This window comes from Ambystoma mexicanum, chromosome 9, assembly GCF_040938575.1.
Source record: "Ambystoma mexicanum isolate Mex_15411 chromosome 9, UKY_AmexF1_1, whole genome shotgun sequence".
In the NCBI taxonomy this organism is placed as follows: Eukaryota; Metazoa; Chordata; class Amphibia; order Caudata; family Ambystomatidae; genus Ambystoma; species Ambystoma mexicanum.
The window spans coordinates 1074751875-1074776394 of record NC_090931.1 but is presented as its reverse complement, the minus strand read 5'-3'; the positions used below and the strand labels follow the sequence as shown (position 1 = coordinate 1074776394).

General features: G+C 44.6%; 1 protein-coding gene across 6 annotated transcripts in view; it reads right to left on the bottom strand.

Moving 5' to 3' along the window:
• CCDC148 (coiled-coil domain containing 148) overlaps positions 1-24520 on the bottom strand; it is a 1950480-nt gene that overhangs the window by 1701104 nt on the left and 224856 nt on the right. Inside the window, exon 1 of one of the 6 annotated variants that reach the window (XM_069616396.1) lies at positions 17500-17557. The exons of the other annotated variants lie outside the window; for them this stretch is intronic. The gene's annotated coding sequence lies outside the window, so the exon portion shown is untranslated. Of the gene's footprint in view, positions 1-17499; positions 17558-24520 lie in introns of those variants that run through there. 6 annotated transcript variants of the gene reach the window in all.

The window sequence follows — 24520 nt, the reverse complement described above, 5'->3', positions numbered from 1 at the left end:
ATCAAACCATTCAGAGATGCTCTGCTGCCCTTTACACTTACCCACTTCCCCTCTCGTCCAGAATTCCCTCCGTGCTCATCCGCACTCCTGTGCACGAACTAGAGACGATTACTGCATGTGCACCACCCCGTGCATTCAGGCGTCCTTATGCCTTTGGGATAGGTCCCACTAACATCCTTTGCTCCCTTTCGGAACGTTTTACTCTTGGATTAATTGGATATTTCATACTCTATCTTCTACGGTTAATACACTCCTGGTAAGATCTATTTCTCCACACTATCCATAGTCTGGAGTCCTCTCCTTACCACCCCACTCTCTCACTTGGCATTTATGTTGTTCTAGGTAACCCTGGCCCACTGGGGATCATAAGGGGACACTGCTGTATCATAACTTTGTCTGCTGCTAAGCTACATCTGCTGCTCCTTTGTTTAGGGACGTCCCTTCCTATGTAGAGGTTAGCTTATTTGTGTCTCGTTCTGCTGTTTGGGAAATTCTGGTCTGTGTTGTCAATTGCTGTTTTTCTGTATTACAGCTGGCGGTGTCGTGGTGCGTGTCCCCATTCTTACAATTGATTAATCCCTCTGATTTTTTATATCACACAAAAGAGAGGTACATTGATAGGAAGAACTCGTCTCCAACTTTAGCAAGTATCTGCCACTCTGCTTTCAACCTCTGGCGATTCATGGAGTGCTTCAGTCTCTGTGGGGGCATCACAGGTGGTGAGTCATAACAAATGCAGGGCGAGCAGTGATTTCATTGTATAGGGTAACTTAAATATCTAGCGTTGCTACACAAATGTCAATTTAATTAGCAAACTTACAGAATTGCATAGAAAATTGCTACGCGACACTGTTTATTGTATGCCTTGGCAGGTTCACCCTCTTGTCCCAAAGGGGTGGTTGCCTTTGGGTAGTGGGGATGAATTTCCTCAATTCGTCACAAGACCCACGGTATTGTCAGAATGCAGTACAATGACATTTTATTAAGGGATCTACAATTTTGGAACTCCCTTACAGAACGAGATGGAGCATTTTTTGGGGAGAAAACAAAGGGCAGGAAATAGCACCATGCATAGTTTGGGATGCTGCTAATGCTATGTTTCAGGATTTAAATTGAGGGCTGGAGCCAAGGGGAAATGGGAACAATCTAACCAGGAATTTAAGATCAGAGGCAAGCTGCGTAACTTAGAATTTAAATAAGGTTTATAGACAGAGGTTCAATTTATCACTGGCAGAACAAATCAGATTGCTTTGTAGTGATTTACAATCACTCTAGCTTTCAAGATTTTTTGAAGAACTTCTATGAATAAAGTGATAAGACAGATAATCTACTGGCAAGAAGACTTGAAAGAAAAGATGCAGTAAGAAGAGAATTAGCAATTCAAAAAGGAGAAGAAAACTTTTTCACAAACTATTATGAAAACTGTGAGAACATAACACGCCATACCCCATATACATCATTTTAGTACACATCCTACAAAATATATAATTCCTTACAATGTAGTTATACATTAATTATGCCTGCTTCTAATATGCCTTCCTAGGAATCAGAACAAAATGATCATATAATTCTATGCCAGTATACATTTTCCTGTGTGTGCTTCTTTAGGGCCTAAACAATATGCAAACAAAATATTTAAAAAACAAATTTAGAAAGAAACTACAAAACCATTTCTTTATTATAAATTCTCATGATATCGTCATCTTCTAAAGGAATGGGAGCCCTTGTCCCACAGAGGGGAGTCACTCCCGGTGACGTCTCGCTTTCCCTGACCCCTAGGAAGGGTCAGGCTTACCGGGCTCACCTCCCTAGCCTCAAACGGGGTCATTCCCCACTGGAAATAAGGGACGAATTGCCTAGATTCTTGACAGTCCCCACTGGCAGATGAGAACCTTCTGAGAGGGCATCTATGTTGTGGACTCTCCTGACTTGCACAGGGGCTTATGTGAAGGGCGACCATAGTGATATTCTTGGCATTTGGGCCTTCTACCTCTGCCTTTCAATATAAATGGGAGCAGGGCAAATACACTTCACAATAGTCTAAATCTTCAGAAGCTAGATGGCCGGGATCGGTGAGGGTGCATAGATTAGGAGGGGAACTCTACATCCTATCTGATGGCACAGAATCTGTCAGTTGCTTCGTTTCTGCTTCTGACACACGAGCAATATTTCAGTTTCATGGTGATGAAGAGGGCAAATGGGAAACTCAAAGGTCTCCCGTTTGCCTTTTCACCAATTGGTTGGGTATTAACCAAAGTATTTGTCATGGACTCGAGTATCAGTATGTGCAGATATATGGCTAATTCGAGCACTGTTTTTCCTCAAGGAGAATTATATCCCATACTGACATGGTAATTGTACCTAAGTCCACAACCTTCCACTCTACATGAGACTCAGTGATCTGCTCGTCACATTTCCTCCCCAAGTTGCTCGTATATCTCTTGCTGTCAATTGCCTGCACTCCTCTGTTAGTTCACCTTGCCTTTTTCTCTGCTTCTCTCACTATGTTCTTACCCCCTATTGATTGTAAATTGCTCCATTGCTTCCCGAAGCTAGGTCCCTGCTCAATAAATACAATAATAATAAATACTAATGATGATAATAATAATAATAATAATAATAATAATAATAATAATAATAATAATAAATAATCACCTTGCAGAAATCCCATTTCGCCCTATCATAGCCATGTTGCTTTCATTGTGAGTCACTGTTACTGGTTCGATCTTTCTGTCTGCAGATCTGAAGATCACGCTTCAGGACCACTTGTTCTGCGAGGGATTCTGGTCTGTGTTTTACCACTTTCCTTTAACTGCTTTCGCTGACTACTTTAGAGTGGTGTGATGAATCTGGCGATGTCGTCACTACTTTCTCTGAGGCAGCATTCTCCTATGTGGCCAGGGGACGGCAGCAGTTTCCTGATCCTAACCTTGGGGATGGCTATATGAGGGAGGACCACCTGGGGCAGGTATACCTTGGGGGAATGGTAAGGCATGGATAGAGGAAACCACATGGCCGCTTTTCCTTTTAGGAATGTTGCCCCGATTCCCTAATGTCTAATGGCATATTGTCATGCCCCTCCCCAACCTTTTAGTGGATCTACTTACATTTTTCCCCAGTATACCAGTAGGAACCACATGCCAGTCACTGACATGAGGAAGACAAACTCAGTATTCATTTCCCCGATACCATTTCAGAGGAATACTCATACCACTGACGCAAGGAAGAGACTAGGAATAGTAAAGACTACACCCAATAAAGCTCAGCCTTTAATTCTTCAATATCATGCAAGAGGAAAATCCATGGCCACTGACACGATAAATGGCGGAGTAGTGATGATTACTGTGACTGAGTATCAAGCGCAGTCTAGTATTTGGAGAAGAAATAGCAGAGCCAGGAAGTTTAAATACATCCCGATCTCAGCTGAAGGAGGTGAAGGCAGTCACGGGAAGGAGAAGGAGCGGAGAGAGCTTCAGATGCGGGTCTGCCTGCCAGTTGGGAAAGCTGCCGAATACCATGCAGAGGAAAGGCGCACTGTGGCAAACAGCAAAGAAACTGATGCAACCTCAGGAAGGTGGGAAGGAGGTGCTGGTGGGTTACCGCAGAGAAGGGAACCGCTGCAGAAACCGTCTACCAAAGAAGCAAGTACGACGGCAAGAGTGTGCTTGTCTGGGTGCACACAGAGACAATTCCCATCCAGAGAATTAGAGGGCAAAAAAGGCAGAGGTGCGGCACGACATAAGAATGGCTCTTGGTGCTCAGATATTCAAAATGAGCTTTTCATAAAAATTAAGTTACATCACGCCGCCATTAAGATTTGCAGACAGAACCTATTTGGCTCTGTTAGTCGTCCACTGATTGATGATAATGTTTTAACTGGTCACCCTTGTGCACTACCTGAATTTTGTTTAAATCAAGTCATGGAAGACAGGCTCATTGGTATTGTGAAGGACTGAAGCCCTCTGCTTGCGCTGAAGATGCCTGTCTGGCCAGTATTTTGAAAGATTCCATTGGCTGCCTTGCGCCTTCTATTACTAATATTGGCAATTACTCTTTCCTTACCTCAGTGGTCGCACTATGTCTAAAAGACGTTTGGATAACCCCAATATTAAAGAAGTAAACTCTCGATCCAGAGGTTGCAGGGAATTTTCGTCATACCACTCATGTTCTTTTTCTTTTCAAAATCCTTGATAGGGCGGCTTACCTGCAACTACAGGTACATATAGATCGGGCATCCGCCAATTGGGCTTCCATGCACGGCACAGCACCGAGACTACAATGCTCAATCTACTGGCTAACTTAGTTGAGATTGTGGACAGCGGTCAGGCTGCTCTGCTTATGCTCCTTGACCTCTCGGCAGCATTTGATCTGATGGATCATTCCTTGCTGCTTGAGAGATTAGGGAAGATTGTGAACTGTCCTGAGTCCACCGCGGCCAGAGTAGCTACCGGTGGATTTCAGGCACCTCCGAGCTGCTGTCTTGCGGTGTCCCCCAGGGTGCTTGTCTTTCACCTACCCTTTTCAATATATATATATACTTGCCCGCTCTTTGACCCTCTGGATGACATCGATATTATTTATACCAACTATGCTGGCGACACCCATTTGGTTTTTGAGCTGACTAGGCACTTTGATTTGGAAACAGCCAAAATCAATCAGACATATGACTTGATTCAGGACTCAATGATTACCAATTCATTAGCCCTTAATAATAACAAACCTGAGTTGATGATCGTTCGTTCGGACCAACGCATAAAAAAAAACTTGAGGCCAAGTATAGCCAGTTCAAAATCTCGAATTGTACCATCCAAGTTAGTCCTTTTGTGAAGACCCTAGGAGTCTATCTTGAGTCGGGCCTCACTATGAAGAAACATGTTATGCAAGTAAAAGCTTCCTGTGCCTACAATACTAAATTGATTAGGCAAATGAAGCCATATTTGTCAACTTCTACTGTATTATCAGTGGCCTCTGCGCTGATCAACACTAGAATTACTGGCTGGTACCCAGTGCTCCAGATGAGATTTTGAGGTGGGAGTATTTTACTCTCTATTTTTAAACTTTGAGAATAAATGTGATTTTAAGAGAGTAAAACTGACTTTTCTCCTTCGCAAGAGAGTAAAATGTATGCGACATCCAGCCGACGTGTGACAAAACTGTATGGAAATCATTACTATGCGGCAGCTTTCTGCATTGTGACAGAATTCACCTTTCATTATTTCTGGCCTTTTGAGCTCTCCTGTATATATTTAAATGTTGAAATCACTAAAACCTAGCCAATTATATAGTAAAGCATACATGAATTTGTATTGTGCGTTTTGAGATTCGATAGCAGAAATGTCTTTTGATGTTCAATGAAAGTCCTAATTTCCTGGAGCTATTACTACCTAATGGTATGCCAGTGTTATGATCCACAGTGCAGAGTGGCAAGGACTCCATGCTAAATTCTATATCTAATCTAGTGGTCAAATGGTTATTTATATAGTGCTTTTGGCAAAGCGCTGTACATAGAACATATTTATCACAATTACCACCAAACCAAAGTTGGTACTTCTTTATCGACCTCGAAAGGATGAAAGGCTGAGTTGGACTTGCCGGGATTCGAACCCGCAACCCACAGATCACGCAGAGATTACAGCAACGAGTGCTCAACCGGCTGAGCTATTTTACTGGCTAAAATATCCTTCAGAGGTTGGTTAACTGAGTATCGACTGAGGTATAATGATCACAGTACCTGGATGTATGACGAACCATTTATGAAGCACTAGATAAAGTTAGATACCTATCTGGATTATCACAGGTACATGTTTTGCTGAGTTTCTATTTCAATTACCAATGTAACTTTCATTTGTCTGTTTTTGAACAGCGCTTGCACTTTCTTGAGAGTCAGGTTTTGGATGTTTTATTTATAGTCTTGAAGATTTGAGAGGCTAGAACACCTGTGATCAGTGTTATGACAATTACTCACCCTTGAGCAAAGACTCTGCTGCCACTGACCATTTATAGTAATGTACCCCATTGACTGCAAGGTTGAATGGATGTAAACTAGACTGTGCATAGTCATTTACACACTGTTTTTATGATTAGACTGCAAATTAAATTAGAAGTGTAAAAATGATCTGCCTCTGCATGATTATGCACACAGCACCTGAACTCTGAAAAATACAATTGTGCAATACTGGTTTGCTTTCACTGGAAAAAAGCATAACTTATTTTTTTAAAAACTCTCAATTGCAACTTAATTTTCCATCTTATTAATTATACAATCCTAAAATTCTCAGAAAACATGCACAGTGCTTCTGAAGCTGAATGGAAAGAAACCATTCCTTTTATCAGTGTGCAGTTTATTTTTTTTGAAAGGCTTCAGAGAAATACATTCTGTTTCAGAGGTGGCTTGCAATTACATCCATGTAGATAAAAATCACAAGAAGCCTTCTGGTTTCTGTCAAGTAACCTGACCTTTGCACTGCCCTCTGCTCTAAACTTGTGTGTAAATGTACCCAGGAAAATAAAGCTTGCGTATTTACAAGATTTTCATGCGTAAAAAGGCCTAGTGCTCGCCTTATCTGGAGCCCTGCTGGTACCTCTAAAGGTCAACACTAGCTTACTGGCTGGTACCTCTATAAGTAATCTAAAAACCCTTCAGGTAGCTCACAATGGAGCAGTGAGAGTGGTATATGTGCTGGGCAGAACTGATCATATTACCAAGGCAAGGAGATCTTTACATTGGTTGCCAGTCCTTCATTGTATATCTCATAAAATTATCTCTCTCACCCACAAGTGTCTCACTGGAAAAGCACCAGATTTCTTGCTGAAGCGGTTGCATAAGGCTCCCGTTACAAGAATTCTTCGTTCTAATGGATCTGAAAAACTATGCTCCCCTTGATACAAGCTGAAAAACTTTGGTGTCACCATTTTTTGATGCCTGTGCACCAGGTCTATGGAATTCTCTTCCGTCCAGTATACGCAACATCTCATGACTTACCAGGTTTAAGAAGACAATTAAGATCTTCTTTTTCAATTTTAGGCTACCCTCGTATACTGTTTTTCCAGACTATGGCTATCCTGGCTACCCTTGTATACTGTTTTTCCAGACTATGGCTATCCTGGCTACCCTTGTATACTGTTTTTCCAGACTATGGCTATCCTATGATTTGTTTACCCTATTGATCTGTTTGTACTTTATGTGTTTGTTTGAGGCCCCTGGGTGTGTTGTGCGTAGTAAGAAATGAATAATAATAAGTCAGCAGAGCCAACGAAGAAGAAACAACACCGAAGTCAACCGGTAAACCCAGGGAAAGTGAAATGGTCACAGGTTGCCCTTGTACTGATACCATTACTTTGAGGTTAACCGAAAGGAAAGAAACTACTACCAAAGGGAGCCCATAGCTATTCAAGAATGCAATATAAATAAACGGGAACGCGGATGGTGTAGAAAACTATACTGCTTCATGAAAACAAAGCAGGAAAGCAGTTGGGAATCCATAAAACAGATGAAATTCTTTGTCAAGCAAATTGAAAATAAAGCAATAATGTCATACCTGAAGGAATAGGTAGTTGTGTACTAAAGTCCTGGCAGGGGAGTATACGAGGTGAAGATAATTATAATTATTCTTTTATAACACGCTTAATACTGAGGACCAGTTTCTAAGCGCAAGCCCGGTATTCAAACCTGTGTTGCTATGCGTTGTCTTGCTTCCAAGACAAATGTGTTGCCCCTGAGCTATCCTGCCAGCCCAGAGATAAGTTAAAGTGTTTCATATGCAAAGTCCTGGCAGGGGAGTATACCAGATGAAGATCAGTTAAAGTGTTTCATGTGAAGACAAGAGTGTATTAAATAGTGTATAAGCTGTTAAAAGGAAAAGTAATAAATGAACTGTGAAGTGATGAGAGAAGAAGTCTAAGAAAAGTAATAAAGTTTTGAAGTGTGCATTGTGAACTGTGAACAAAGTACTGAAAGGAAAGGCCTGAGAAGAAAGGTGTCTTTGAAACTGGAAGTAAAGAGATACCCTGGGTAAGGGAGTAAGTCCCGCAAGCTACGTGAACACTCCAAGGAGAGAGAAAAGTCATCTTGGAAACTTGGTGGTTGCTTTTGAAATTGGATGTTGAATACAAAGAACCCAGGAAAGGAGGTTCTTTCTAGAACTGCGAACTTTGTCTGTGAAGAAAACCTTTTGTTGGATTTTCAACTTTTGTGTTGAACTTTGACCACTGTTGAATACTTTAACAATTTATTTTATTTATTTATTGTGCATTTGTTAGGCGCTTATACAAGTAAATTGTGCTTCAAAGCGCCCACAGGGCAACAGGGAGGGAACATGTGATTGAAACCAATGTATACACTGGAGGATAAAGATGGACTTACTAGGCCTTGTGAGCATTCAGAGCGTGCAAGTGCAAAGAGAGAAGTGGGACGAGGGCGTGGAGGGTAAGTGCTGGAGTGCCTGTGCTCGTGGGTGAGCAGCAGATGTAAGTGCTCAGTGTGGTAAGTGCTAGGCATCGTTGAGCTGCAATAAGTAGGTAAGTGCAGGCCTACAGTGGCATAGGCCAGTGGGTGCCAAGGCAAGTGCTATGTGTAGGCAAAGGCTCAGGCGATGGGTGTGGGAGACCAGTGCCCCGAAGGACACATAAGGGCCCTGGTCACCAATCACAGCTCCTGTGAGGTTAGCAGAAGAGGAAAGAAGGGAGGGAGGAGGTGAAAGGAAAGTCTTGATGGGCTTCTATAATTTGAGGAGGTCCAGCTGAAGACGAAGAGGAAGGCTTTTGCATAAGAGGGAGCCACCTGAAGATAGAGATCGGCCTCCGGCTCTCTGTTTAGCGAAACGCTTTACACACGGAGAGTTGGTACCAGAGGAATGTAGAGAACTGGAGGGAGAGTATTTAGTAAGACCAAGTTGCAGATAGCGTGGTCCCCGACCTCAGACAGCCTTATGGATGATGCAGAGGGATTTGAATTTAATCCGTACAGCAACTGGGAGCCAGTGAAGAGGTTTTAAGGCAGGAGAGATGAGGTCCCTGGGCTTCAGGCCAAGGATAAGTCTTGCTGCCCTAATCTGGATTAGCTGGAGGGGTTGTAGAGGGTAAGAGAGTAGATTCAAGAGAAGGCTATTGCAGTAGTCAAGCCTAGAGAGAACATGGGCTCGGGTAACATTGAGTTTCTGGGGAAAAAGAGAACAGGGAGAATTCCTTTGAGAAGGAAGAGTTGAAAGTGTGACTTCTTAGCAATGTTCTGAATTTGAGGGTGGAAGGAGAGAGAGGAGTCAAAGGTTTCAGGCTTCAGATGAAGGAAAAGGGGGAGAGCCCATAGAGGATGGCCAGAGTGAGGGCAAGAAAGAGGGAGCAGGGGTTCCAATAGGAAGGATCTCAGTTTTGCTGGCATTGAGGCAGAAATCACTGGAAGTGCTTGAGGAATGGATGGCAGATTGCCAGTCCGGGATGATGTAAGAAGTAAGAGCGTCAGCAGGGAGTTTGAAGAAAGGTTGTGTATCATCTGTGTAGCCTGGAAGTTAGATGAGAAGGTGAGAATGAGGAGTGCCAGTGGAGCAAGGTAAGTGTTAAATAGCCACGGGGAGAGGTTGGAGCCCTGGGGGACATCACAGGTGGAGAAAGAGGTAGGGGAGGAGAAGGTGCCCAGAATATCCTGGGATGGACGGTCACTTAGGAAGGAGGTCAGCCAGTCCAGGCCCCGCTCCGAGATACCCAGGGTATTGTGGGGCCATTTTAGGAGGATGGAATAGTTGACTGTGTCAAAGGCAGAGGAGAGATCAAGTAGAATGAGGACAGCTGGAGAGTTAGAGTCCAGATATGCGACCAGTTCTTCACGGGTGTTCAGAAGAGTAGTTTCTGTGCCTCTGCCGACCCGTCCTGCCCGGCTAACTATCACCCAATCTCCATCACTTCCTTCCTGGGCAAACTCCTGGAAAATCTGGCCATCTCCCAGCTTAATCTTCACACTGAATTGGTGGTCTTCATGACCATCAGTCTGGCTTCAGAGCTGCCAGAAGCACGTAAACTGCTCTCCTGAACAGCCGTGAAGACCTGCTCTCAAACCTTGATTCGAACACCCTCTGTGCCCTCATCTTACTTGATGTCTCTTCTGCCTTTGACATGGTCAACCATGCCATCCTGCTCAACCGTCTCCGTGATAACCTGGGTCACACCGGTCAGGCCCTGGCATGGCTGACTTCTTTCTTCTCTGATCGACCCTTCCAGGTCCAACTTGGGTCCTTCCTCTCCTCCATCTTTATCTCTACCTGTGGTGTCCCCATGGGTCTAGCCTCTCTCCCTGGCTGTTCAACCAATACCTGACACTTTTTGCCACCGCATTGCCACTCTCTGACCCAAATTTCAGTGCTATGCAGATGACACTCAGCTCATTTTCAGGCTTTCTTCAGCCACCTCGTCTCCTTCTCTGATCTCGGACTGTCGGTCTGCTATCCAGGAGTGGTATGCCCCAATTAACTCTGCCTTAATGCCAACAAGACTGAGATTCTCCTCATAGGCACACCCACTCCCTCCTTTCCTGTCACTCTCTGGCCGGCCTCTCTTGGCCCTCTTCCTGCTCCCACCTGCGAGGCTAAAAACCTAGGGGTCATCTTCGACTTGACACTCTCCTTCTCACCTCACATCTCTGACATCTCTAAGAAGTCATATTACTAGCTGCACCTCCTCAGAGGTATTCTTCCGTTCCTCTCCTTCCCCCAGAAGTTCACTGTCTCCAGAGCTCTGGTGCTCTCTAGGCTGGATTATTGCAACATCCTCTATCTAAATCTGCCTGCTTCTACTCTCCGCCCTCTGCAACTCATCCAGAACAGGACTGCAAGACTTGTTCTTGGCCTCAAGCCCAGGGATCGTATCTCTCCAGGACTGAAATCGCTGCACTGGCTCCCAGTGGCTGCGAGTATTAAGTTCAAAACCCTCTGCATTGTCCACAAGGCCTTCTGGGGCCTGGGGCCTCAATACCTTCAACTCTCTCTTCCTAAATATCTTCCTTCTCTATCTTTTCCCTCATCCTCTTCCATCTTCCTCAGGGTCAGTTGCTTCTCCAAGCAACAAGTTGGTTGTAGATCTCTTTCTTCGTCTGGGGCCTCCCTCTGGAACAGCCTCCATGCTTCCCTGAAACTTGAGGAGAACCTTCTCCGGTTCCGGAAGCACCTCGAAACCTTCCTCTTTGCTTCTGCTTTCTCTCCTCCTCTCCTCCTCTCCCCTGCTGAATTCCTGGCTGAAAATGTACTGGCAACCTGGTCACCCTCTGATCTCGGGCCCAGGTCCCTCCCCCGCCAGTTACACACCTGCACTGCCTCCCTGGCAACCCCTGCACTTTTTCTGTATCCCTACAGTCCCCCACCAGCTTTTGACACCTGATGTTTGCACTTATCCTTGCCACCAGCTGGCCCTACTACTCCTATTGTTTTATTTATTCTATTACCGCTTGTACTGCACTGTGGCCACCCCCCTCCCACTCTGCACTTGCCCTCCTCCCCCTTCCTCTGCACGTGCACGATCTGAATGACACTTGGCCTAGTAGGATTGCTGTCTCTGTCCTCCCTCTGTTCCCCCTCCCTTGCCGCGTCACGCCTTGAAACACTTGTGTATAGGCGCAAACTAAATGCCATATCAGATTGATGGTTGTGGAGACCGCCAACAAATTCAGTATGAGAAGTAAGTTGGGAGCAGGCCAGTTTCTCTAGGAGTTTCCCAATGAAGTGGGTGATAGACATAAGGAAGGGGGTGCAAAGACAAGGAATTATTTGCACCTTACAGTTGTTTTACAGTGTGAGGGCCAGAATAGGATTAAGTACACAGGATTTACTTTATTTGGACATCTTGACATTGACAAACTCATTAGCTTTTGGTTGAGGTAGGGAAATTCCTCCTAGATTAGGGATAGTGAGGCATTTTCCAAACCTTTTTAATTTAAATAAACGTTTGTCGCCACAACTCAAACATGTTTCCTCTGTGTCCGTGTCTCATTAATGGCTCCTTACAGTGGTGAAACAACTCAGAGTGCATTGCCTTTTGCAGACATCTATGTGTAACATGAACATTTCTGATTAATTAACATCAAATATGTGTCTTATCTTAGTATCTGTTTAGTGCAAGCATCTTAAAAGTAGGCACACTCAACATCCCTTAATAGTTTCATGCTTTATTAATGAATAAAAACAACTTGTATTAAAGTTCAATGTCAATACAAACATACATATAAGTGGTACCCCATGTGATACCCTATTTGACCTAAAGTGAAAAACTACCATCAAATCAAAACATAAAAACGGTGACTACTCTCCGTGAACTCTGATAGATGGACAACCTTTCTAGAGGTTGATGGGAAATTTGAATATTTATTATTGTAGAATAGACAGTGGTTATTGTCCATCTATGAGACCAGCCACTGTTTTTAAGTTTTGATTTGCTTTGGTGATGGTAATTGTTGACTTTAGCTTAGATAGGGTGACACGTGGGACGACTCATAGTTTGATATGACATTTAGATCTAATTAAAACAATGTTTTACATTATTAAACACTTTACTATTAAGGGATAGGTCTACTTTTTCGATGCGTGTACTTCACAGATACCACGGTACATACATGTTTTAAAGTGGTTGAGGTTGCTGGAGTCTGGGGTGCACTCCTCTGCTGGTAGTTCGGTTTATTTTCAGCTCCAGCAAACAGTAAAAAAGTGTTCTTTTATGCGGCACGCATGTCTTCTATTATTAGTTAGTACCAAATTCATAGGGTGCAAAGATGGCGTAATCTATCCATAAAAAAGAGTTCACACTAATTTAGAACAATGCATTATTTTTACTTTATTTTATTTTATTGATCGGCTGCATACATAGAAAACACATACATAACAACAACATTTGAAGTATATATCTCTCATGTTCAATTTCGAATTTTAAATGGAAACGGAAAAATGCAATATATTTAAAAACAAAAGTAAATAGATGTCATAAATCATAATTAGTATCAAAAGAGGAGTACATTAAAATAATGAATAACCTCCATGGCACATGCAAACTAATATGATGTAATATCTTCAACCATGTCATTCAATCCCAGCTCCAGTAAAAATCCAATAGTGGCAATTTGTATGGACATCAGTCTGGTGCCATATAATGCATTATACATCTGACAACGATAACATGACATCATACCTCATTCGAAAAAAGAGATCAGCTGGACTATAGAAGATCATCTGGGGATTAGAGCTCAGAGGTGTATATCGGAAAAGCATGGTTTGCTTCATAGCCATAAAAGATGGAAAGACAGGGCTTCGAATTCAGGTCAGGATCATTTTAGAAGAGAAGAGAAGAGGCCCGCATTATGGATATTCGGAATACACAGAGGGTTGGCTGCTCCTTTGCCCCTTATTCCTAGCTGAGGATGCTGAAATACATTACCACATGGGCGCTCCGAAAGAAGCCTACAATGTTTGTATTTTTAATGAAAACACTAAAATTGGCAGATGACCAATGTGCTATTTCGGAATACTGGATTAAATTTGACAGTTGGAAACATGACACGGAGAAGTGCTTGCCCTCTATGTAAATTATGCTTTGAAATATGTCATTTTAAAGTATGCCTGTTCGAGCCGAAGTAAAGGGGCATCTTTTAAATTCATGCCAGTGTCCTTTCATTCAAATCAGCACACTATGCATAATGCATGCTTTTACGCAAGGCACAGCTCGATCAGAAAGGGAGAGAGCAGAGATGTTAAATCTTCCTTTATGCACATTTAGGACTAGTGCCGGTGAAGTTTGGAGATGCGCCGCTACGTTTTTCCTAGGTGTGGACCTTTGCATGTCACGTGATCTTGTACAAAACATGACATTTTGCGAAGTCACGGGGAAGTGAATCTAATGGAGGCAATTAAACCCCTATAAAAAGAGACTAACCTGCAGCAGTATTTCTGAATAACGTGTCCTGCTTTGAAACCTCGGTAGCATGCTGGGGACTGCCAACGTCCTAAATCCATGTCAAGATGAAATGGCTTTAAATCAATAAGGCACACAGAGCAACAGAATGCCCTCGGTACCAGCATTTCCTTGGTTTCAACCGGACACAGTAATTCAATAACAGATACAGAACCTTTGGAGGCACACCTTCGTTCAAACAGAACACACAAGCCATGAAATAGTGGTTCAATCCCTTTATTCACAAAACGTCATATGTTGGGCTGGAATGAACGACTGCGGGATCTAGGGGGATTTAACCATATCTCAACAGGGACTACTAGTATCCAAGTGTCATGATGGTTTATCCCAAAAAGGAAGGGGCCTATTGAAAGGTCTCCCAGTCTATGCAGGATTCCCCGATTTAAAATACAGAGGATTGGGAATGCAGCACTCCGCTTACTTCTCAATTTCCTTTCTTGTTTTGGGATTATTCTTGACAGATATATTTTAACCTATTGGGGGGTGGTCGCCTTCCTAGGCTTAAGGATGTAAAAATAGCAATCTCCTGTCAACAAGTATTTTGACATCCCCTTGCCATAAAATACTGCAAGTGCTCCTTCTCACCTTGCAGGGTCAATGGCTGCTTTAAGATCAGTCGCCAGGCCCTGGTCGCCATCCTGGTCTGGAGCCTCCAGCCATAGAAGGCTCTGGTTTTATTATTGGTCTCTGGCTTCTGCCAGTATCTAGGTTTCAGGCCTCAGAAGCAGCATGTTCTAAGCCAAGATCTGAAATGGTCCGTAGGAGGATCGCGCCTTTCCTCCTCCCTTGTTCTTTTCTGTTTTCCAGGAGCTGAGAGTAGCCTTCAGAAGACCCAGAGGTCGAATTGGGCAGGAACTAAAGGGTATGACGTTGCCCTACTTTTTGGTAAAATCAACCATCGTTCCTTTAATTCTCGTCCGGTGAGACTGGTTCCTGGAAGGCAGGCAAAGGGCACGTTTGTTTTCTGCTGCCCCGGGGGATTCGGATCTCTCGGCCCTGCTGGATCTGCTATAAAGTAACATTCCGATGAGCTATCTTGCAGCCGCTGGCTTGCTGTTGTTTATTTCTGTGGCCTGCTTGGGACATAAGGCCCATTCCCAAGCCTTGTCATAGCCCTGCTTCAGCAGTGGTCAGTTTCTGCCTTTTGCATTTAAGCAACCTATTAACATGAAATCGCTGCAGGCACATCTGTGTGTGTAGGTTATACGTGGGTGGGAGGGATGGCTTTAGCCTTTGGCATGTCCATTAAGAGATGGGACTGGTGGGTGATTTTGGCATTCAAAACTTTGACTGTCCAAACAGTCACTATGAACCAGTCAAAGTTTCGAAACAATAGTTTTGAATGCCAAAAGTTCCGACACAAAAGTGTCGAAAAAAAAGTTTAAAATGTATTATTTTTATATTAAAGGGTTTATTTTAATTTCGTATTGTAAAATAAGTGTTTAAAAAAACAGGGGTTTGGGGGGTTCCCCCCCACAAAAAAGAAAAAAAATGCAAAACTTTTTTCCCCCGAGACTTTTGTGTCGGAACTTTTGGCATTCGAAACGTTGACTGTGGAAACAGTCACTATGAACCTTATTAGACAGGGGGCAGTGTATGGAGCTCTATGATGTTGTGGAAGATAATGACTGAATGTAATGGTGGTCGTTTAGGTGCATTTTCTTTTACTGTGTTTCATCCACCGTTTGTAGTACAGTTGTAGAACACAGTGTCATGAGTTGACTATTCTCTTAAAAGAAATGACTACAAAAAAGGCTGGCCACTGGGGACACAAAAAAGTCTCTGACTGTGGGCTGGGGAGAGACATAGCTACAGTGGAAGCAGATGGTGCTCTATGTAAGTACGTGGTGTGCAGGGGGGAGGAGGGTGCGGGCAGTGGGTACAAGGGGGCTAAGGTGTGCAGGGGTAAACAGAGCAGAGGTGCAAAAAGGGCAGAGCGTGGGAGAGGTGCGGGTGGCTGGCATGGAACACTGGCTCTCACTGTATAACAGAGTACATACCTGACTAAAGTTCTGCGTTCCTCTGCCCACCTGACTGGCCTGTACTTTTCCCACAGGTGCCAATTTTAAATAAAAGATTGCAAGCAGAAACGAACAATACCTGCCTCCACTTCATTACATTCGATAATGGGAGGCCTAGATGAATACTCGTAACTGCCAAGCGGCCCCATGACATGCGTGGCACTTTGAGCCAAGCCTAGCTTTTCCATTTGCAGGATGGGGCATTCAGTTTCATGCTTCCCATTAGAAGTATGGGCCAAGAAGTCCCGGCAAAGTGAAATTCCAGCAAAGGGCGGCCAAGAAGGGGAGGACTGGCAACATTTAGCCTGGGGGGCAAGTTTAATTTTCTGGCCCATAGTGTAATGTCCAAACCCACAGTGCTTCGGCCCCAACCTCGTGAACAATTTAACTCAATACCACCCCCCGCCAAACACATTCTATACATAGTAGACATTTATGACATTCGTTTGCATTTATGCACCATATTATTCAGTTATGTTGTGGTTTCTTAGAGACCTGGACATCCGGAAACTCTCCCACTTACCAAACATAGTAAAAAATATTGGCCAGGATTATACAATCAGTGAAATGGGAAAACTGGGATTTGAGCCCAGTTTTCAATGTGTTGAATTTTGTAATTTGCCAGCATGCAACATCTCCTCCCATCCCATTCCATCTTTAGTTTTAGAACAATGTAACTAGGTGGCAACGATAGAGAATTCATTGTAAGAGCAGAGCCATTGCTGAACCAGGCGGTCTGGGTTTGCTCTCAGAGCTAAACATGGGCTGGCATTGCAAAACACCCATACCTGGCTTCCTGCCTCCCCAGCCCACAACACAAAACCCATACCTGCACCTTGTGTAGCCACCCCCACAACATAAGACCCTCACGTGTCATCCTGCCTTCTCACCAACATGCTTAATGTAAATAGTTAAAATTATTATTATTTTATAGAGTAACACTATAGAGTATAAACCCATTTGAGTGAGGCTGTCTATACAGATAGTTAAGGAAAATAAGGCACAGTAATGAAAAGTGATTTGCTCAGGATCACATAATGTATGAACTGTGGAAGGTGGGGATTTGATCCCAGTCTTCCTAGTGCCACAGTTTCCAATTCAAAAAGTAGGGGAGACTCCATCTTCTCCTTTTCCATCTTCATTATTAGAAACAAAGGAAATGCTGTCTGCAAAGTTATTATTCAATGGTTAAAGGGGGTTCCTTATGATACCAAATAAGGGCAACCCAAGTTGCTAAGGACCGATTATCACAGTTAGGACATTGCAGAAAATTTACTCTGTTATAATTGTTAGTCCATCAATAAAATTATTTTTTTCTCTCCCCAGGAAAAGAGATCTGGGCCTTGTAGTGATAGGTCTGGAGCCGAGGCACGCACACTATCTCCCTGTGGTTACATTAATTTCCTTTTCGCATTCAACAAGCAGCCTTTCATCAATTTCTGCCCATTTATCCACTAAGGAATGGCAGAACAAGCTACACTTAGCTTTACTGAACAGCAGATACAAGACATAATAGAAGGGCCATCATTCTTTGACTCACCAACAGGCAATGACCCGACAGGGGGGATTAGCAATACCGGTGATGAGATTTTGAAACTAAAAAAGAAAACATTCAGAACTGAATTACATGCCCACTTCCTCAGACAATATTGGAAAGCAAGTATCATTCCGAACGGACTTATAGTACGCAACACCCCATGTCTGTTCTTAGATGACAAAGAGTACGTGACAAACTTCAGCTACATCGCCACCAAATGCAGCAGGGACTTAATGGTCCTAACAATTAACACAGCGCAAACAATTAGTCATCACATGCAGAAAGAATTAGAAACAGAGGAAAATAAATTCAAAGCCAACACTACTATCACTGATGCACTTGTTTGTTTGTTTGTTTGTTTGTTTATTATTTATAGCGCGCGCCAGACCCGAGGGTAACCGGGCGCGTTGTTCAAGGATACTTTAAACTTTACAGGTTACGCATGTTTACAAGTAGTGGTTATACGTCGTAGAAGTTACATAATGCAGGACAGTAAGGAGAATATACATTGTGCATAATATATACATATAACATAATATATACAGGAAATATGCAGTAGGAAGATAGAGAGTATATAACTATGTACATAGTACGTTTGTAGAACAGTGGTTATATTGGTATAGGGCAGGACTATCGGTCATTTTCTTTGATCCAATTGATACAGTTAGATCTGAAGAGAGCGTAGGATTGGGTAGATCTCAGGCCAGGCGGGAGGGAGTTCCAAAGCTGGGCAGCTTTGACCGGGAAGCTGTTTCCTCCGGCCGTACTTAGTTTAAATGGGGGTATCACTAACTGGTTAGAGTATGCTTCTCTGGTGGGTCTAGTGGAGATTTTTCTGTTGAATCTAGCAACTAGGTATTTGGGTGCTAGATGGTTGATACTTTTTAAAGTTAGAGAAGCTGTCTTGAGTTTGATTTTGTCCGCTGTGGAGAGCCAGTTGGATTGTCTTCTAGCCTCTGAAATATGCTCCCTTCTTGGAATTCCTAAGGCAGCTCTAAGCTTTTTGGTAAGCAGCTGGCAGATCTAAACCAAACTTTTGAAGACTTTAAAACTACTACTCTGTCTAGAAAAACCAAAAAACTACAAAAAGATATTAAGGATTTCCAACTAGATAAAGTGTACCCCTACATTGCTGACAATTACCTGGCAAACATAAATCAAGGTTCACAACAGGGTCCCCAAACCACTAGACCACAACGCAATAGACGCAGAGGGGTCAACTCCTCAGGATCTAGCAGTGGATCATCCTCAGAAGATCAAACTCGCCAACCTCCTAGAGCTGGTCATCCGAGCTTCCAATAACCACCACCACAGTTTTTTCCTTTTTTAGGGGTTGGGGGGTTTGGCAATCCCCCAGGGGGATATCCCCAATGGGCACCTACCCAAAGAGGAGGAAGGCAAGGGTACAGACCGATACGAGGGAGACAGAGGGAATTGCACCAAATAGAGAACAGCAGCAGTCACCCATTTTTAATTTAGCCAACATCGAACTTACACAGGGCCAGATATCGGTCCTCATGAAGGGCCTGTCCTTCGTCCCCACCGTAGAAACGGATTAGTATGACTCAGAGATGGAGATCCGTACATTTCTGAGGAAAGTCAGGCTCCGTACTTTCTTCAAAGAACACCCCATGGATCAGGGGGACGAAACTACAGACACAGGCCTCCATACACCCTCGACTTTTACTCCAGCAGATGGACAGATTCCCAATGAACTGCTAACATTCGAAAGATGTGTTCTACAAGATTTCGAGAAATTAAAAGACAGCAAGAACACCAGACTTTCGGGTAGATACCACAACCTTACCAGGGCTGAAAAACAAGCACTCCTGGATTTACGTAACAAGGACATTATTATCAAGCCAGCGGATAAAGGGGGCGGGATAGCAGTTATGTCAACAATGCAATATAAGAACATGGTATTAGCCATTCTAGGAGATCGTGAATGTTATCCCCCTCTCCGCAAAGACCCGACAAATGCCCTAGGTCTGGAAATATCGCAAGCGGAGAATTATGCACTGGAACGGAATTGGATTTCCCCCAAGGAAGCAGATTTTCTTACAACACCGGGAGGTAGGACTCCATGCTTTTACGCCCTACCAAAGATACACAAGGACTCAATCAACCCACCAGGGAGACCGATAGTCTCAGGGTGTGGATCGATATTAGAACCATTGAGCAAGTTTGTGGATAAATTCCTGCAACCACTTAGCATCCAAACAAATACGTACCTGAGGGACACCGCACATACCATCAGCATATTCGAGAACTTACCCTTCGATCCTGACACCCAATACCTGGTTACGATGGATATAAAAGCACTTTACTCCAACATCCCACAAGAAGAGGCTATTTTATTTTCAAATCTGTTTATTGGCATTTGTTATTTATTACAAGCACAGGAAAAGTGCCATGAGTGCCATCAAACAATACATCACATTGCATCTCGGATTATTAACATTTACAACTTAACATTAAAACTTTAACTATCTCCAAATGTTTGTATCTTGAGAAGCCGGTGCCGAGTGGGGCACAGGGGGGGATTGGGACTTTCAGGGGGGGGGGGGGACTTCCCGTGGCAGGGATCGCATGAAGTTTGGATTGGGCTGCCTCGAGGAGTCCAATTCTGTCCGTGGGTCTACCCACTGTGGGTTTGTGCTGGTTCATGAGGGCTTATCGTCGGAGGGGTAGAACAAGGGGTCTGTGAGTCCTTTCCAGGCGTCTAAGGTCGTGCTCGAGACATCTGTGGATCTGGCCACGCTTTCCTCCCAGGCTCTCGTTTCTGCCAGCACCCATCGTTTCAGTTCACTGTGCCAGATTTTCTGTTGCGGTCCCGATGGTTTCTTCCAGGACATTGCAATTGTCCTCTTGGCCAGAATGCACATAATGTCCATTAATCTAACGAGGTGCTTTAGCTTTGCTGGTCTGGGGTATGTGCCGAGTAGGCACTCCGCAGGAGTCCATTTATATCTGGTCAGCCCCAGGTTTTCACTTGTCTGCTGAATTAAAGACCACAGGGACTGTGTTCTGGCACACCGCCAGAATGCGTGGAACAGGTCCGCATTGTCCATTTCGCACCAGGTGCATTTGGAGCTCTGGGTTTTATGGAGTTTGGCCAGCCTGGATGGGGTTAGATATGTCCGATGCAGAAGATTCAATTGTATTTGTCTAAATCTATGATTTCTGGATACTGTTTTTGGAAATGTCAGAGCTCTTTCCCATTCCCCAACTGTTAATTCTCGGCCTATGTCTGTTTCCCATCTGGACTTCAGTCCATCACTGCGTGGGTTGGGGGTATCATTTAGGTGGCTATAGATCTGAGACACTGGTCTCCCTCCTTCTCCCAGTTCATACAGTAGCGTAAGCAGGGGGTTTGTGTCTGGTTCCTCCGGCCATGTCGACCATCTGGCGCGTGCCGTGGATCTTAATTTTTGATACCACAGAAACTGGCCTGTGTGGACATCATTTTCTTCTTGAAGTATTTCAAATTCTTTGAACACCCCCTCCGTGTATACGTCCCCCCATGAGTATATCCCTTTCTGTTCCCAGTGCCTGAGGTGTTGCAGATCCCCGGGGGAGCTGCATAGGTCCGAGACAAGCGGTATGTTCGGGGAGTATTGGTGTTTGACATGGGCGAGGGATTCAGTCCTATGCCAGATTTTGCGTCCAAGAGTGACCATTAGGGGGGCATTTCTTATCAGGTGGGTGGGGGCCCAGGAAAGTTCTTTCATATACAACGGGGAGACCAGTGATTGCAGGAGAGGGGTTTCCGATGTGGCATCGTCTGCTAGCCACTTGGTGACAAAGCTAAGCTGCGCTGCCAGATAGTATTTTTCAAAGTTCGGGAGTTGGATTCCCCCCTGAGTATACGGTAATGACAACGTGGTAAGCGCTATCTTGCGTCTTCCCTTCCCCCACAGGAAATCTCTCAGCATACTTTCCAGTAGGCGAAAGAAGGGCGCTTTGATGTAGAAGTGTACGTTCTGGAATCCATACAAGAATCTGGGAAGGACGATCATTTTAGTTATGGAGGCCCTGCCCATCATGGATAGGGGAAGTTTTGCCCAGAAGGCTATAGATTTCCTCAAGACCGGGAGAGCAGCCTTAGTGTTGCGCTCATGCATTTGTTCCGGGGAATGCATTATGTGTATGCCTAAGTATTTGAACGAGGTATGTTCCCACCGTATTCCCACCGAGGGAAGCTCCGATTCTTCCTGTCCCTTGAGATTTGCCAGGGGGAAGAGGCAGGATTTAGCTCTGCTGAATTTTATTCCAGAAACCTTCGCGAAATTGTCTAGGACCTCCAGCATCGTGGGCACATTGTAGTATGGGTCTCTAACAAATAAAAGAATATCGTCCGCATAGAGAGAGATAATGTGGTCAGTGTCTCCCAGCCGGATCCCAGCATCAAAAAATTGCTTACGGAAATAGATAGCAATGGGTTCTAGGCCTAGTACGTAGAGCATGGGAGAGAGGGGACAACCCTGTCTAGTTCCTCTGCATATGTTCCAGACCTCCGATATGTGCTTCCCAGTTTTTACTCTGGCTCTAGGTTCCGTGTATAGTATCTTGATCCACCTAATGAACCTCGGGCCGAAGCCAAACCCCTCCAGGACCGCCAATAGCCATTCCCAAAAGATCGAATCGAACGCCTTAATGGCGTCCAGGGACAGCAGTGCGTATGCTTCTGTGCAAGCTTCAGTTTGGGCGATAACGTGCTGCACTCTGCGCAAATTCATGGTTGTGTTTCAGGCTGGTATAAAGCCACATTGGTCTTCATGTACTACTCCCCCTATAATTCTGGCCAGTCTACTTGCTAACACTGTTGTCAGAATTTTCGCATCGTAGTTAAGCATTGCTATCGGGCGGTAGGAGTCACATCTATCAGGGGGTTTATTAGGCTTAACAATCGGGATCAGGAGGGTCTCTCTCATGCTATCGGGTAATATCCCTGTCTCGTGTGCTTCTTGAAAGACCTCGTGTAGCAGGGGCGTTAGGGTGGACTCATACGCCTTATAAAACTCTGTGGGCAGACCATCGCTCCCAGGCGCCTTGCAAGTAGCTAGTGATCTAATAGCTTCTGTGATGTCCTCGGTTGTGATTTCTGCATCTAGGGCCTCTGATTGTTCAGGGGGCATCTTGGGGAGTTCAATCTCTTCGAGGGTGTCCATGATTTTGTCTAGGGGGATCTGGTCATTATGAGAGTAAAGGCGTTCGTAGAAGCCCTTAAAGGTATCGTTTATGGCTTGCTGGGTCTGTGCTATCCCCCCCTCTTCAGTTTGTACCCCAGTGATTGTATGTCTGGGGTGTTCTTTCTTGCAGAGCCAAGCTAGCATTCTGCCTGGTTTGTCTGCCTCCGTGTGTATTCTATTAGTTTTGGTGGCATAATCAAATTTGGCGAGTCTATTCCATGCTAAGGTAGAGTTAGTTCTGAGTTCTTTGAGGCTATCCTCCCTTTGTTCTGTGGCGCCCGGGGCTGCTTCCAATTGCTCTATTTGCTGCTCCCAGTGGATCAGCTCGTCCGTAAGTTGTCTCTTAATGCCCCCTGCCTTTGCTATTATTTCCCCTCTCGTTACTACTTTTAGGGCGTCCCACATTGTGCTTAAGCGATCTACGCTTCCGGTGTTTCTTTCTATGAAGCTTTCTATGAATTCGTGTAGGTCTTCCCTAAATGTCGGATCTCCCAGGGCATCTATCGGCATTCTCCACATTAGGATAGGAGGTCTGGGGCCAGTGTGATTCCAACCCACCAGAAGTGGCGAGTGGTCGGAAATGGTTCTGCCCAGATATTGGGCTTCTTCTATTTGTGGCAGATGTTCGTTACTTATGAAAACATAGTCCAATCTGGTGTGGAGACCGTGCGGAGAGGAGAAATATGAGTACCCTCGAGCGTCAGGGTGACACTCTCTCCAGGTATCTGCCAAGTGTAGCCTGTCGACTAACAGGGAGAGGGCTGTTGTGGCCGCTGAGGGCCCTTTTGGATGCGGGAAGGACCTATCAATTATCGGATCATGGACACAGTTGAAGTCTCCCCCCCAAAAAAGGATTTCATGCCTATGTGGCGCAATCTTGGCGTACATGGAGTTTAGGTGCGATGGGATGTTAGTGTTGGGGAGGTAAGAGTTCACTATGCAAATATCTATTTGTTCTAGCCTGCCCCATAGTATTACAAACCTTCCCTCTGGGTCTACCTCGGACTTAATTACTTGGAAAGGGAGTTGTGGGTGAATCCAGGTATATACCCCTCTAGCATACTTAGAGTATGAAGTTCCGACCCCCTGGCCTCCCCAATGTTCACTTAGCCTCGCTAGGGATTCAGCCGTGCAGTGCGTCTCTTGCAGTAGCGCTATCTGCACCCTCTTTCTATTTAAATAGGACTTGATTCTGTTCCGCCGTGGGTATGAACCCAGGCCCCTCACATTCCAGGTCAATATTTTTATATTTGTTTTAGCCGCCATTGCGGGGTAGTTGAGTAACACTCACAGTTGTCCGTCTCCTGTTGACCTCGTTGGTCCTTCCATCCTGTCCTGATCTTCTCCCCGCCTGTCCTCTCGTTCCGGCCCCAAGTCTTTCGCTGGTTGGAGATTTTTGAACTTGTGTAAATCCCATTGTGTTGAATGGGGGAAAAAACTAAACTAAACTTTCCAAACAGACCCTAGCAGCTGCTTTTAACTTACAGCGCTCAGGGGCTCCTGAGCCTTCCAGGCCACTCCTGGCCTTCCGGATCAGGATTGTGTGTGAGCAAACTGCTTACACCTTTTCTGGTGGGGTGGGTTGTTTGTCCGCCGCTTGCGTGTTCCTCCGATCTCGCGTCCGATGTTGCGAGATTTGTAGTAGGACTTTCATAGTGGTTCGTCCGACTACGGTTCGTGTTGATTTCCTTTTGTTATCTGCCGGGGCTGCCTTCTGCTTGCGTTCGTCTGGGGGTGGGTGGTCATCCTCGATCTGAGTTCAGTGGTTCTTCCTTGTCGTCCGCCAGGTTGTTGTGCTCAAGCCACATGTTTGCTGCGGCTGGGGTCTCTAG